The sequence below is a fragment of the Anoplophora glabripennis genome, unplaced genomic scaffold, assembly GCF_000390285.2.
Source record: "Anoplophora glabripennis isolate ALB-LARVAE unplaced genomic scaffold, Agla_2.0 scaffold48, whole genome shotgun sequence".
Taxonomy (NCBI): domain Eukaryota; kingdom Metazoa; phylum Arthropoda; class Insecta; order Coleoptera; family Cerambycidae; genus Anoplophora; species Anoplophora glabripennis.
Genome location: NW_019416270.1, coordinates 373,128 through 390,600, shown reverse-complemented (window position 1 = coordinate 390,600; position 17,473 = coordinate 373,128).

Below are 17,473 nucleotides of genomic sequence, written 5' to 3'. Positions count from 1 at the left end.
ATACATTTTCTAAACATAAAATAGAATTGTTCCAAATACAAGAGTAATACTGAAATAAAGATATATGATCAAATTAAATAAATATTTCTTCATAAGAAACAATTGCTTTTAAAGAAATTTGTAGTTTATTATTAAAGATACGTTTTTATGTGTGGAGTGTTGTGGAAATTCGTTATAAACTTGGCCGAATCTCGTTGCCTCGGGGTTTTTGAGGTCGCTCAACACAAATATCACGACGGTAACGGACGCTCTAACGAATCTAATGCAAAAAACCGCATCACGATCCATCTTGCTGCACAGATTTCGGAGGTTCAGTGTTTCATGTCCTCGACTACTTTGGTAAATAAGATTATTGAAACATATTTTTTATGGCAACTAAATGTTTTACTGTGCACAGTGATACATTTAGTTACTACAAGTTAACATGTTGCTGTGATAAGTGAACTCGTTTTTTACCTCACGAACAAAGGCGATGTGCCCCAATGGTGTATATCGTAAGCAAAACTTTAAGTCGGCGTCATAAATCAAATTCATTTTTTGACGATTAGACAGTGTAACCACATATACATGTAAATATACATATTTGTTGAACCTACTCCGCCGATTCATACCATAGTTTCGCACGAACAAATTTTATTACGAATTCGCATCCAATCATCTAATTTAATCATCGCCTTCGAATTAGAATTTCTCTGATTTTATTTGTTTAATTTTGTTTTTACGTCATTTTAAAGGATACTTATTGAAGTGGTTTTATCACTCGTCTTCTATAAGCTAAAAACATGTTTTTTAAAAAAAAGTGATTCAGCTGAAAATTATTGTTTGCTGTTGTTTCATGTCCCCCCAATATTTAGCTGCGAATGACGCAGGCACTGATATATAAATAATTTCGTTGTTGTCAAGTTTTAATTCGGAAATATGTGATACTTTCACAACGTCGCGTCGTTGTATGTGTAAACAAACACCGAAAACGTAATAAATGTTATTGTATTCATAAAAAATAATTAGTATAAAAAAATCAACACACATATCTGGAAAATCTCGAAAGGTCAGAGTTTTTGTTTGTATGGAATTTACTATTTACTGAACATAAACAGTAAACACCCAAACAATTGGCGAATAACGTTAACGATAGAGAAAATATTATTGTGACTGCTGTAGTTACTTTAAGAAATTATTTATGGGTATACAGGGTGGTCCGAATTTTATGCAGGAAACTTCCAGGGCAGATAGATCTCTTTAAAATAATAGGTGTTTGCCTTATAAACATAGGTCTGGAACGGCCTCGTTTTAGAGATACAGGGTGTTGAAGTTGTTAAAAAAATTAATTTTTTGTTTATATCTCCGGAATCTATTAACCGATCTGAATAAAGTTAGGTACATATAATGTATGACAGTAGGCCTTGCATTCTCTAAAATATGAGCTCTAAAGAATCGACCAGTGGTGTACAACTGGACAGGGTCACCCCTTTTTTATAAAAAAAACCTACGCCACTGTATTTCTTACAAGCTATTGTAACGGGTTTATATTCTAATGTACAAAATACGTAAAAAAGGTAACGTGAATTTTTTCCCTAAAGTTCACCGTTCTCAAGTTATTCATACGAATACAATCTCCTTGTGGCGGATACTTCTAACCATAATATTACAAGAATATTTATGTTTATGCTTAAAAGTAAGTGCAATTTGTAAGCACATCAACAAAATTCTTTACACTCGTCGCTTTCATCTTTTGGATTAAAACGATATTTGGAAAATCACGACGGCTCAATGAAAGACACAGAAATGAAATTTTAAGAACATTGGGGTGAGTAAATCGAAAATTTGAAAAGTTCTACATAAGGATGGTAGAAATCCGTACTATTTACAACCTGTGCAAAATTTACTTCCGGGAGATGTAGACACACCTGAATTTTTGTTAGTGGTTGTTTTAAAGTCACAACATAATCCAGAATTCTTACTAGAAATACTTTGGACCGATGAGGCTACGTTCACAAGGCGAGGGGTAGTGAATTTTCACAATATTTGGTCACAAGAAAATCCTCGTGAAATTCGGATAAGATCTTTTCAACGAATTTTCTGGCTCGGAATAATTCGGACTTTATTTCTTGTCACCCCATCTAAATTCCCAGCATTTCTAAACTTTCTAGAAAACCATCTATTTGAATTATTAGAGGATGTTCCATTAAATATACCACAAAATAGCTGGATACAAATGGATGGTGCTCCTGCGCATTTTAGGAGAATAATACAATAATGGCTTAAAAATTATATGGGGCGATGGATAGGTTGAAGACCAAATGCCAATGTCAACCATAATGGTGCAGAGAATCCAGTCTCTTGGCCAGCCAGATCGCCAGATCTAAACCCCCTGGACTTCTACGTTTGGAGTTACCTATCTGAAAAGTAAAGTTTACTCTACTCCACCACAAATACTGCAGTGAACAGAAGACGGGTGTAATGTATTAAAAGAAAACCACCACATGATATTAGTTGGGTAATTCCATTAATCATTAATAGAAGTTGTCAGAAATGTATCGATGTGGATGGTTCGCATTTTGAACAATTGCTGCAAATACGTAACGTTAATTTCATTTCTTGTTTAATTGTTGTTGCTTGGTAAATGTATTTTTATTATTATTTTCATTTAAATTGTTCTTATTTGTAAAGATAATGGATTAAGCCACCAGGAGAAACTAAAACACACTAGGAACACTACCTCACAGGTGATGTGGAAATAATTTTGTTGATCTGTTTACAAATTGCACTTCCTTTTAAGCATAAACATAAATATTCTTGTAATATTATGGCTTGAAGTGTCTGCCACAAGGGGATTGTATTGGTATGAATAACTTGAGAACGGTGAATCTTAGGAAACAAATTCAAGTTACCTTTTTTACGTATTTAGTACATTAGAATATAAATCCGTTACAATAACTTGTAAAAAATAGAGTGGCGTAGTTTTTTTTTATAAAAAGAGGGCGACCCCTTTCCAGTTGTACACCACTGGTTGAACCTTTAGAGCTCATATTTTAGGGAATGTAAGGCCTACTGTCATAGATTATCTGTACCAAATTTTATTGAGATCGGTTAATAGATTCCTGAGATATAAACAAAAAAACAATTTTTTTTAACAACTTCAATACCCTGTATCTCTAAAACGAGGCCGTTCCAGACCTATGTTTATAAGGAAAACACCTATTATTTTAAAGAGATCTATCTGCCCTGGAAGTTTCCTGCATAAAATTCGGACCACCCTGTATACCTTTGTACCGTTGTTTGTTTATAATTTATACAAGTGGCCCATATTTACATCTCTAAAATGATTTTGAAATATAACTTTGCCCCAATACACTATCCATATCTTTACCATATCTCATAGTTTGATATACAGGATGTTACATTTAAAAAATCATATCGGCATGCACGCAATTTAATAGTCTTTATTTAAAAAATACGTTTGAAAATATTAACATGATTCAAATGAAATTGAAAGAAATATATTAACCATACTTTTCGAAGTATTGTATTTCATGTACCGAGTGTATTTTTTATTTTGAACTTTCGAATTTAACCTACGAAGCCGCTTATTTTGACTGAAGCACACAGCCAAAAGTAATAGCCAATGCTCCTATGTTTCGAATGGAAATTATCACACATGTTTAGAATCCAGCCGCTAATATTTTACAATCCACAAAGCTGCAAATCGCTATAAACACTCCAAGCCGCGGTAGGCGGTATCTAAACAGCCTGATGCTGTTGGCAGAACCACCGATCATCCAAAATTTCACCCATTACGATTTTTTTTCGCGAGAATGTCGGAGTTGCCACTTAATTCGAGCTGGGACAAAAGGCCGAGTTACCTATCTTAGATAAATCTAAAATAACAACCACATTCCATATCAGAGCAAGTCAATAGCCATTGCTTGCTCATTCCGCAAAGCCGTCTCCGAGCATTGGTTGAGTCATCGTGAAGAGGGATTTAACGTCGACTTGCAGTTTTATAATCAGAGTGAATTTTCACTATTGTTTCTTGCCTTTAGCCCCTCTAGATTCCGACGATTCGTGGTATTGTGTTGATAAGTCGTCGAATATATGTACTTGGTATTCTGGATTTTTGTTTGATCGTGCTCTGGTTTGGTGTGTCTCGAACAGTTTTTTGACTCAGTGAACAGCTCTGGCGTTTGAATTCGGAAAGTCTGGATGGATTAGTGACGAGCTGTCCTCGGACATATATTGCTCTGCTGGAGAAGTTTTAAAGCTGCTTGACGTCTTGTATGGATTGGAAACATGGGCAAAATTTGAATTCGCACAAAAGATACCCCTTGTTAATTTTTCTGGAGATTTTAACAACTGTTTATTTGAACTTGTTTGTTTCTTTAAGAGTGAATCAATTGCTCAAGAGTGAAGAGATTATGAAAATATTATCTGTTGGGATCCTTCCAATCTGAATGAACTTATGCACCTCCAGCGAAAATATATTTTATAACAATCGACGATTTGATGGAATTATATATTTTTTAAAAAGATTTTTATGTAAGCATAATTGTTAAATTTTTTCATTTCCCTGATACGGCCAATATGATATCATAACGTCTATTTTTTTTTCAGAGCAGCAAATGGATTGTTATCTTTTTATTCGAAATCCAGCAATTTAAAAAAACTGACAAGACGCATTTTCTGTGCAAAACATATAATTCAAAAATTCAATTAATTTCCTGAGAAAATCCATAGGCGGACAAAATATTTTTCAAAAGAGGGATCCGCACGCAGGGAACGTAGATCAATTTGTAGGCTTGCGTGGCTGTCATTAATGGTTGATTGATTTCTGGGCTGGTTGCCACATCGTCGATTTACAACTCTTGACGTTTCGAGAAATATATCGGTCTTTTCTTCGGGAAGTTACTCTGAAACTGGAGATCTACTAATCTCTTGTCTCATTTATATTTGATGTGGTTACTGATCCATGACGTTCCAGTGGGTGACCTCGTACGCGTTGTTGACGTTTCAGTGGGTTGCTTTTACGTATTACTCTCTTCCATATACCTGGCAGATCCACGCCACCATCCCTGTTGAAATTGTTCTGAATTTTGTAAATTTCTAATCTTCTTCTCTGTATAGTCGGGGCAAATATCTTCTCTCTCTCTCACCACCATGTTGGCTCAGATCTACTGTGTGTCCCGTGACCGCCCTATGCTCTGCTACTGCCGATTTTTCCCAGTTGTTATTTTTGAGGTGACTTTTGTGTTCCTTTAACCTCGTGTTGATGTGCCTTCCTGTTTGTCTTATGTAGACCTTTCCGCAAGAGCAAAAAATACTGTACACACCGGGGCCCTGGAGCTGGTCGTTGTTGCAGGTCTTTGGAAACGATAACACCACCTTCTTTACAGTGCTGAATACTGTGTTGATATTCCTCTTCTTCAAAAGACGCCCGATTTTATCTGTCCAACCTTTCACGTAAGGTAGATACGTTCTCGCTAAGTACTCCTGTTTCTCCATGGGCGTATGTCTCATTCTGATAGCTCGTTCGATATTTCTCTCCGTGTAGCCATTCCCTCTCAGGGCCGTGCATAAGTGTTTTAGTTCCTCGGTCTAAATTTAGATCAAACACCCTTCGTCGATTAAAAAATATTAATTCAAAATCACTTCGAAAGTAAAAAATTTGACACCCTGTAACTGTTAAACGAATCCTTTTGGGAGTAAAGTAAGTTGATTTAAATTCAATTCTTTTTGCGTCAGAAATCTGTTATTGCTGTATGACCAAGCAATCAGTTTATTTCAATTGTTCACTAGGGATTGCTAATTGTTATGTGCATTTACTAATTTACTAATTCTTTAGTTTCCTGATAGAACGGATGAAGTTCGTTTATAAGGTAAGTGTCAAATATCGGATCGGGATTCCTTCGTTGGTTCAAGGGGATTTTTTACGACTTGTTCCGGAGAGGATAAACTCTTAAATAACCCAGTAGTATACGGTCGACCAATCAAGAACCTTCTCGTTAATGTCTTCTTGACTGCAATTACTACAAAGTTCAATAACAACCGCTTTTGCATAAGGAATGTGCGCTTCACCCTATATGACATGTAAAGAAAGTCCTCTTCGGCAATAAACCTAATTTCAAACAAACGCACTTTCGTGTTACTGCGTACCGCACGCACGAAATTGACATGGCGTGTGCGTATGGTTAGGAGCAAAGTGTGTTAATGTTCTTCAGCTGCAGATCCACCGTCGTTCGCCCAGGAATTGCTTCTATCTGCATTACCGTTCATGGGTACGGTTTACAGTTACCCAATTTTCTACCGTTAAAGAAAAAGATGAGAGTAAGAGCTTCGTTAGTGATATTGTTTGCGTCCCGAAGAACGTTACAAGGGCCGGCTAACGTGTAATTTAGGCGAGGCAATTATTGGGATACTATTTTACATGGAATTACAGAAGTGTAACGACTAGCGACCTCTATTTTGTTATTATACTTAATCTCGGCACCGATTAAAATGGGAAACGTTTCAAAATTATTAGCATGTTCCCTCAAACCAAAATAGTTTGTTTATGAGATCATGTAGCCCAGGAAATAAGAACAGCATTTTGACGTAAAATGTAATATACGGTTCATACAAATAATAATTACTGTAAAGTGGTTATAAAACGCTGTTATTTATAATATAATACCATGCAACTACAGGCGAATAAACTACTTAAGATAATTACAAAAAAAGATCAATAATATAATCAATTCCTTAAATCAATAATTTAATTATTTTTAAATAATATAGGATTAACCAGTTTCATACGCTGCACAATTAAAAAATTCTAATTACGGTCACCGAAAGTGGTTGAAACAGATCAAATCTACATACACATATAACATGTTCACAATTCGTTCAATCATGAAAAATTCTAGGCTCTTCCTACAGAGTTTTTGTTACTATTTCCATATTATGAATGAAAAATGAATTCTGTATAATAATGGAATTTTCAAAACTGTAATAGACTGTGATAATGGTGTTTGAGCAACATTTAATGTAAAGTTTACCTAAGTATTGGAAAAGTAGCACCGTTTTATGGAAATTTGACATACCCACTCACCACATACCCTTAAAAATTCATATTAATAATAAAATAACTAATAAATGAAAACATACAAAACTTTTGGCCCTCTTAATAACTTTTAAGTTTTCCAATATTAAGTAGTCATTTTTTGTGTATAAATTCTTTAGTATCTTAACATACAAGAAAAAATTAAATCGTAGAAAAAAATTGTTTTTGTTCACAGATATGCTGATTTCTATAAAGAAATCAGTGTGAGACTGACACTGAGTAATAAATTGTCAATTAAAGTTTGTACAAAATACCAGGTAATCCGATTTCTCAGTTTGACCGGGCAAGAATAGTGGCCTTACATCAAGAGGGCTTATCAAATAATCAAATTGCTCGTCGTCTGAATATGCCACGGAAGTCGGTGAGGCGCATCGTGGCCCTTTTTCAGTAAACTTTCAGCGTTGCGCGAAGACCGGTCCCTGGTCGATCCAGAGTAACAGCAGAGAGAGAAGACTATTATATGGCTAATTTCTCCAAAAGGAACCAAACGATAACGGTAATAGCTCTTCGAAATCATTTTTTGCGCACATACTACAGATTAGTTTCGACAAGTACTCTCAGAAGGAGATTACATTTCGAAAATCTAAGGGCACGAAGACCTTTATAGGCGAGGCAATGAAGCACAAAAGTTCGGAATTTTTTCCATAAAGACGGATCGGAATGCGGTTTTTTGCATTCTCTTCCAAAAATTTTTTGTAAAAAATGTGGCTACTTTGTGTTTGTGACAAACTGGAAATTGCATTGCTGCAGCCAAAAATGCATTCAAAAAATGCATTTTTTGAGACGCCTTTTGGAAGATTTCAAAACTTTGTAAATAAGAGCCAGAACTGGCCCTAATCGGGTACTCGGGGGTTTTCGAGGTCGCTGATCACGATTATGATTGACCCTCCGAACACCTGGAGCTCAGGAACGCCAATGAACGTCATCTCCGTGGGACTCTCCCACAAATCACGCGGGGAATTCAAATATGCCATCGTCGAACACCCTCCGGACACCTGGTGCGCCCGAACCTTGACGTGGACGTCATCTCCGAGAATTTTCCTAACAAGATCGCCAAAACAACTCAAAAATCATAGTAGGGGCGTTTTTTGGGGCGCTTAATCCAAATTTCACGTCGAAAACGACCCCCTGTCCACCTGGTGCACCGTAACCTGTGCCTGAACGTCGTCTCCGAGAGGTTTTCTCACACAATCGAAGAAGACGAACCCAAAATTGTTATGGGGGGTTTTTCGGGGCGCTGAATCCGGATTTCACATCGAAAAGTACCCTCCCAACATCTGGTGCACCCGAATTTTTATCTTGACATCGATGTCATTCCCATGAATGTCAACCAAACCTGATGTCTTAGAGACCGACATGAATACTGCAACAGCTGTGTGGAATTGTTGATTCTAGTTAAATTATGTGAGGAGGAAAGAAATAGAATGAATAGAAAGTCAATATTTATGTAGTTGGCGGGCCCCAGGCGAGAGTTACCCATGAATGAATGTGTGTAATTATGAGACTATTTTTGGTTAGTGTTTGCGATCGTGTCTACGATGATTTTTGAGTTATTTTTGGCGATATTGTTAGGATAATTCTCGGAGATGACGTCCACGTCTAGGTTCGGGCGCACCAGGTGTCCGGGGAGTATTCGACGATGGCATATTTGAATTCAGCGAACCAAAATATCCCCGGGCGCCGAGTTTCTCTCTTTCCCCGCGTGATTTGTGGGAGAGTCCAACGGAGATGACGTTCATCGGCGTTCCTGAGCTCTAGGTGTTCGGGGGGTCAATTTGAACATCATAATCGTGATCAGCGACCTCGAAAACCACCGAGTACCCGATTTGGGCCAGTTCTGACTCTTCTTTACAAAGTTTTGAAATCTTCCAAAAGGTGTTTCAAAAAATGCATTTTTTGAATGCATATTTGGCTGCAGCAATGCAATTTCCGGTTTGTCAGAAACACAAAGTAGCCACATTTTTTACAAAAAATTTTTGGAAGAGAATGCAAAAAACCGCATTCCGATCCGTCTTTATGGAAAAAATTCCGAACTTTTGGCCTTTTTAGTGCTTCATTCTAGACTTTTACCCCGATACAGAGCTGCACGTCGCCAATGGGCTCAAGATCACAAGGATTGGGTTTTGCAACAATGGCGCAACGTCCTATTTTCGGACGAGTCACGATTTGGTCTACACAGTAGGCAAGTTCGGTATTGACATCTAGATGCTCTAGATATATCTCTTTGTCTTTTCATCTCTTACAATTAGAAAAGAACAAAAAACATCTGGAGCGTCTAGATGTTAATACCGAACTTATCTAGAGCTAGTCGGAGGGAAAGGATCAAGAGAGGTCCTGGCAGACAGGAACGACTCACTTTTGCTAGAGAAGTTGTTTCTTATCAAGGCGTATCAGTGACGTTTTGGGCGGGAGGTATTATATATCGTCGCCGTACTCCACTTATTGAGCAAACAATGACAGGTACCACATACGCTGAAAACATTATTGAACCAATCGTTCAGCCTTTGCGCGACTAATTCGGAGAAAATTTCATTTTTCAAGACGATAATGCCAGACTACATCGCATGCGAAGAGTACAGAACATGTTACAGCAAGGCAATATCCAAAGAATGGACTGGCCAGCAAACTCACCGGATGTGAATCCTATTGAACATGTGGGATTATCTGGGCAGAGCAATATCCAATCGCGAAAACCCTCCTGCAAACCTCCAGGAATTGACTACAGCTGTTCTAGAAGAGTGGGATAATATGCCTGATTATTTTATTGATAACTTGATTCAAGGGATGCCAAGACGCGTTAACCAATTGATTGAAAGAAGAGGTGATCATACAGACTACTAAGATATGTTTTTTAATGTAACATTATTTTTCTTTCTCAAAATAAAAAAAATTCTAATTTCAATATTTTGCAGCTTTTGCGTAATATACTTTATTGTCCATTCGTAAGTGGGAAAATTACAAAGTTTTTGTATTATATGTATATTTTAATATCAAAACAAAAAATAAGATCCATTACATTTTTAAGATTTAAGTTGATTATTTCCAAAAATATGTGGGGGGGGGGTAAGACTAATGGAGATGTGATTATTATTAAAATAATCGTTTCATAAAATTCTCATCAAGAATGAAGATTCTTAAAGAATTTCGGGGTAGTGTAGAAAGCTTGCATTCTCCGATTGTGCAAAAGGTTAGAAGTTCCGATTTTATTATAGAAGGGGATATATTTGACCTCATTTAAACCATTTATATTGTGTTAATCATTATAATTATTTTTACTATATCGCAAACTATAAGAAATAAGCCCTAATATGCCTTAAGAAACCCAAAAAAAATATGTTTTACATCTGTATCCATTTAAAAGATTCTAATGACTTAATTACTATTGTTCCATTTAAAATGTATTAAGTAAGAATATATAGGCTGTAAGAAATTTGACAGTCATTACATCAGCATGAGATAGAGTAATCATACATGAACACAAGGGGCATAAGATTAACAGTTTTCAAAATACAGCGAGTATTAATACTGGGGAGTTTCATCACAACGTGATAACAGCGCTTAACCTGCTGATGCACACCACGTGTACACGCGGTAGACTTGTCCTACGGAAAAAATATAAACAACTATTATTGTGAAACATTTAGTAAATTTCAAGACAATTAATTGTTTTCCAGTTTTTAAATAAATAAAATAAAATGTATCGACTTTGTAGTACGAAGATAGTGTTGTGCTTAAATAGGTCGAAGTTTAGTAATTATAAATCTCTTAAAACAGGAACTTAACTTATGTCATACGGATTTTTCTGATTTAAAGCAACTTTCTGTGAACCACACAAATCTAATCTATTTTAAAACCAGCAGGGTAAATCTCAGGGTAATTTTTGAATAATTTCCATATTCTAACATATATTCAGATGCCATTATCTTGAAAACGGTTAAAGATAGGTATAGGTTATGTAACATAAAAAATGATCAGAATTCCATGGAGAATTGAATAAAAATACAAAGTGGGGTTTCCATTTAAAAAAGTTGGCCTTGATTTCATAACTTTTTTTGGGCCACCCTGTATAAATGAAAATTGCTTCAGAAAATGCGCAATTAAAAATATAATTCGACGGGTCCGAGCGATTTTTCAAATAACGAACATCTGATTTTTAAATAAATATATTCCATACTTTTGCCGCTCGCTGTATAGTTATAGCACACCCACTTCAACCAAAGTTAGTTTTACTATCCTTCAATTGTAAGAAATATGTCAAAGAAATTGAGAACATTCCTTCGAGAACTTTATGTTCTCTTGCAACATATTGTGAAGTCTAGAGCAATCTTCTTTTACAAGGTGACTCAGCTGGAAAAATTGTGAACTCTTATTGCAAAGCATTACATATTATTAGGATGGTAACATTAGAGTAAAGCTCTAGGCAAATCATCAACTTAATTTTCAAATTACTAAGAACATAAAGCGTTATTTTTTTTGTTGATTATCAGCCTTCAGTCACATGATTTTACATTGTCTGACATTTGGCTACACTGTTACATTGTCCCGTTATTTAAAAATAAATATGTTAATATTTTCACTATACTTCATGCGCATCTTTAATTTCTTTTATTAAGTATTCTTCAACCTTCGCAATATTTGCTAAGATTTTGATTTCAATTTATTGACGCACTCTATTCGACACATCTTGCCACAAATTACAGACGCATTGCACTTTCTTAGGTTTAGCTAGGAATCTTTGATCTGCCTTTGTTGTTCTTGGGCTAGGCTCTGTGGTAGGTATGTCAAGGATTCCTAGGTAAGACTAAGGAGCACAATGTAAGTCTGTAGGCCGCGGTATGACAATTTGAAAACCATTGTATTTTAAATACAATCAAGTGCCTTCAAAGCCTTCAAACCACTACGTCAACAAGTTTTTGTTTTCCGTACAATGTGATTGTTTTACTAGAAAGAGTTCAATGTTTTTATTATTTTATTCAAACTTTATCAGTTTTTTAAACGTTTGTTACATATCAGCATAGACAATATATCAGTTAAATGCAACAAGCCAGGCTAGCTGATTCATGATTTCTAAGAAAAATTATTCACAGGAAGTCCACTTGCGATGTCAATAGTACTACATATGTCAGACTGTGTTACCAGTTTTGCATATTTATATCTACACTACGTCAGATAAAACAGTTTTACACAAACGTTGTTTATTTGTGTCTTTTTCTTTTACAAAAATCAAAATATTTATATGCAATGTCGTCTTGAATATTACGGAAAATAAAATTTAATAAATAGGTATATAACAAATAACGCACGTATATTTCTATATGAATTCATTCGAAAATAAATGTGATAGTGGTACAAATTCAAGTAGAAATATGGAAAAAAGAAAATGGCTATTATTTCTCTTTAATTACACATGATATATTATCTTCATAACTATGATAAATTATTATATTAACACTAATACCTCATAGGAACTGGATTTTATGAAATACTTACATAATTTAAAAATTGAAAATATTATAGGTATGAACTATGGCACACAAAATCATGTTAAAATTGAACAAAGACTTGGAGAATACAGGTCAAGTAGCGCCCTAGCCATATTAAACACTGTATGAGTTAAAACATTTTTGGCGGAATCATTATCAAAAAACTAACTTTAATCCAAGGCAGCAAATAGATAAGACAACTCTGGAACAATGGGACTTGAACACCTTGTACATCCTATGTTGTTTCATTTATAAAACTTGCTTCATATTATACTATTTCCAATTTTAGACTAAGGCGGATCTGTTTTGAGGTGGATGTGAGAGGGGGCAAGCAATTTTTTTCTGGATTACCTTCAGTACAACTAACATAATAAAAGTGTAGATCCCTAGATCTGGACGAAGTCCGGAACATTTCCAAAATTGCAAAAATGTCTAAAAAACCCAAATAAAAAAAATAATTTGTTTAAACAAAAATTATTTAAATAATTGAATCGGTGAGTGAAAAAACAATACAAGTGCCAAAAATGGCAATTTTAACTGAGATAGCCAAACCGCTTAAAATCCATAGGCCTATCGCATATCGAAAGAACAGTACATCGACCAACGTCCTACGTCCGACGGCATTCAATTTAATTTATGGCTGAGTGAAAGAACAGTACAAGTGCGGCGCATGTACCGTTCTTCCACCCTCCCGCCATAAATGTGTCGTAGACTTATACAAATTTGAGATGTTTGTAGCGAATGTGAACGTTTAGGAACATTTTTGAAAGACGCCAATCTTAATGATAATGCAAATAGAGTGCATGCTGCTGAATTTATAGTCCATAAGCGTAAAGCCAAAAAGTTGTATTCGCAACTTGAGGCCATAACAAAATTATGTAAAGAAAGAGAAAATGTGTGTGGGTTATCTTTTGATTATATGCAAAATCTACCTTTGCCCAATATACCCGTCCAAGACATTTTTTATTTTCGTCAGTTGTGGATTTGTGCTTTCCAAGTCCATAACTTAGAAACCAATAAAGGGCATTTTTACTTGTACCACGAAGGTGAGGGTCATAAAGGTCCTGATGAAGTCAGTCCAGTTTTCTTTTGCATTATAATAATAATAGAAAACAATATACCATCAGAAGTTAACGAGTTTTACCTATTTTGCGACGGATGTCCTGGGCAAAATCGCAACAACACAATGGTACGATTTTTAATGACTCACAGCTACGAAGCGTTTTACGAAAATTGTTCATTTCTTTCCTGTTCGTGACCATTCCTTTTTGCCCTGAACCCTTTCGGAAGCGTTAAAATGGTGATAAGAAAAGCTGATCGCATATATCTTCCCGAAGAATATGAGAAAATGATACTAAGTTCCCGAAAGGTGTTGCCATTTACACTTACGACTATAAGTTATAAGGATATCATTGATTTTAAGAACTGGTGGCCACAATATTATAAAAAAACTTCCAAGTCAACTGATCCACAAAAAGTTAATTTTACCATTTCGCAATATAGCCAGTTTACATACATTAGTGATACTCCAGGATATGTTACTACAAGTGACTTCATAGGTGGCGTTATGTCGCAGACTTTTAAACTAATCAAACCTAATGCCAATCCACAATTACCATTAGAAAAGGCGTACGCAGAAGCTGTTCCTATTAACGAAAAAAAGATTTGAAGAAATTTATACCCTACTTTTTTGATGAAACCCTTGAATTTTACTACCATATTACTTCTTGGAAAGTAAAAAATCAAGAGTATGAATGAAAATTACAAATAAGTTTGTTAAATGATCAATAAAGCTATAAAAAAATAATTTTTGAAGCATTTTTTTTTTAATTGAGTGAAAGAACAGTATAACTGCAAGTTGTTTTTTTTCATATATCTTTTTTTGTATTATTATTTTTTTAAATTTATGTACGTATTATTATTAGTTAACATAAATTTTATAACTTTACAATACATAACTAGGCCGAATAACCTATAATTCTCCTTTAAAACAGTTTTTTTTGTTTTTCTCTAAATGGTTATTTTGGAGATGTATTTTTCTTTCACTCAACGATTCAATTGTAATAATTATAACTAAATACATTCATATTCAGTGTTGAAATATATAGGTAAACAAATTTTTTCATTGAAAAAATGTAATAGCTTAGGGTAAAATATAGTATATTTAATGCATAAATAATAAACTTTGTTTATAACAAAATATGTGCAAATTAGACAGTTGGCATTACGATATTCGAATTCCTTGGCTCGCGAGATATCGGATTAAAAAAAATATCGAAATTGGTGTATTAGAATCCGAGATAATGCAATTTTATGATATTACCTATGATTTATGATTTATGATTTATCTATGTTGGCGATAACTTATGGATATGAAAATTTTTTCCAGCTTAGAAGTCGGAAAAACGAAGTCACTGGATCAAAGATTATTGCTAAATTGTTTATAAATTAACGGTAAATGCCGATAAACTTAGACCGCTTATATCTCGAGAACCAATAAACAGAATTTAACTTATTTTTAAAAAGAAGCGCATTTCCGAGTACTTTAAAATTATAATTTTTGAAAAGAAACTAATTGTTTAAAAATAAAAAAGAGTGTTAACTTCAAAATTTTACTGTGGTCGTCCTAATCAACCGATTTCAATTTTTGAATAGCCATTTGAAAGGTTGAGTGGTCTTTTCTATTTTCAAGTATCTAGATGCTTTATTTGAGGTTGTGCAACATTTTGAAAATTCGAAAAATTTTCTTCAAAATTAAAAAAAATATATTTTGCGAAAACTATTGAACTGATTTTAATGAAATTTGGTGTGTTGTTTTATTATACTCTAAAGTTTTTTTTGCCAAAATTAGAATTAAATTATTTTAAAAAAATTATTAAAAAACGATAATTTCATCAATTATTGCTATTTGGCAACATCGGTAATAAATTTAGACATTTCTAACTTACGTATATTGTACAAAATTCAATTCTAATTTATTTTTTCTTTTCAATATTTTTCAAGGTTCCAAGATATAAATAAAATTTTTTTAAACATTTTTGCAATTTTAAAAATGTTCCGGAGCTCGCCTAGATCTAGGGATCTACAGTTTTATTATGTGAGTTGTACTGAAGGTATTCCAGCAAAAACTAGCTTGCCCCCTCTTATATCCAAGAAGTGGGATATTTCGACAGAATTTTGGAAAAATCAATATTTATAACTTGTGGATGAAATGATAACCGTTTGAATCATATGTAGGCATTCATTCGTTTATGTCAGGCAGAACATTACCGGTATTGCAATATCCAAGGCTGCACGCGCGTTTGTGCGAAGGTCCCTCCTAACAAATTGACAATAAGAAACAGGTAAATGCGGGCATACAAAAAATTAACTTATTATTTGTTATTGCTAAAATACCGGTAGAATAGGAATTAGTTAGCCTTAAACTGTTATCTATCGGAGATTAGAAACAGGAGATTTGTTTTTATGCGTGTTTACACTGTCGAGTATAATATAGTAATATATTTTACTATACATGAATTAAGTATACATATGTGAGTTTGTCTGTAGTATAATCGCACATATCTATTTATATTTGATGCACTTCTTTTTAGCAGCGCCCTAAGCTCCTTTTTGGAAACACAACACTAAAACATGTTTAATTATATTTACAGAAAAGTCAGTTCTACCTACAGGACTTAAAAATTTCTGTTACATTCAACGTTAACGAAATATTTGAACCTACTCATGCCCAGCGTATCCAGCGAATATAGATAGTCTGCATATATAGCATATTTTATTATTATTTATTTTATTATTATTTCACTTACTTCCAATTAAGCTCGTATTTCTGGAACAACAGTATCCGTATTTCAGATACCGGGATTTCGAAAAACAAAATATGAACGGCAAAAATTAAAATGTTGAAGTTCTGTTTATCATTTAAATTTTGTTCAAATAAAGTTATAACTTTTAAAATAGGTTTTTAATCCTCATATTTATTACAATTATTTTTTCACACGTGCAAATAAAGGTACTCAATTTTATACTTAACTTACTATGTTGGGGAATATTTAGAACTGCATACAAACTAAAAAAGGTATTTTGATAAATTTGTATAAAAAAATATATAACAGAAAATCACAATTAAATCGTAAAAAATTAAATTTGGATTTTCACTTATCAAACCATAATAGGTTTAAAAGGTTTTCTGTGTCCCGAAAATATCAGGATGTTTCTAAAAAAAAGGCAAAAATTCAAGGGTTCATAGAACATAAAAATATAAGAGATTCATGTGATAACAAAAACGACAACAATTTTCTTAATCGACTGATATAAATACCGATTATAATTTATTACAGACTTTACACATGCATGTAATAAAGAATAATTAACTATAACTTTATCTAGATTATTTTTTAACAAACATTGTAAACGATAAAACGTAATCATTCAACGCTAAATGAAAATGAATTCTAGACTTTACGGTTTCTCCTCGCACCTGGGTTCGACGAAAAATTGTAAATCTTTCAGGATATGACCTGAACGCAATCACTTTCTGCTACTTATTATTTACTTCACTTTACTGACATTCTTTAAATATTTGCTATGTACTTTTTTTCCCCGAGTGACCACAACCTCTTTTGAGACAAATTTACAGGGTGTAAAAAGTTTGTCTGCTATAACTTCAGCATGAGATAGAGTAATCATAAATTAACGATAAGTTGTATATTACAGGGACGTAAGATTAACAGGTTTCAAAATACAGCGAGTATTAATATTGGGAAGTTTCATCGCAACGTGACAACAGTGCTTAACCTAATGCAACCCAGCTGATGTACACCACGTGTGCAAGTGGCAGACTTGTCCTACGGAATAAGAAAAACGTAAACAACTATTATTGTGAAACATTTAG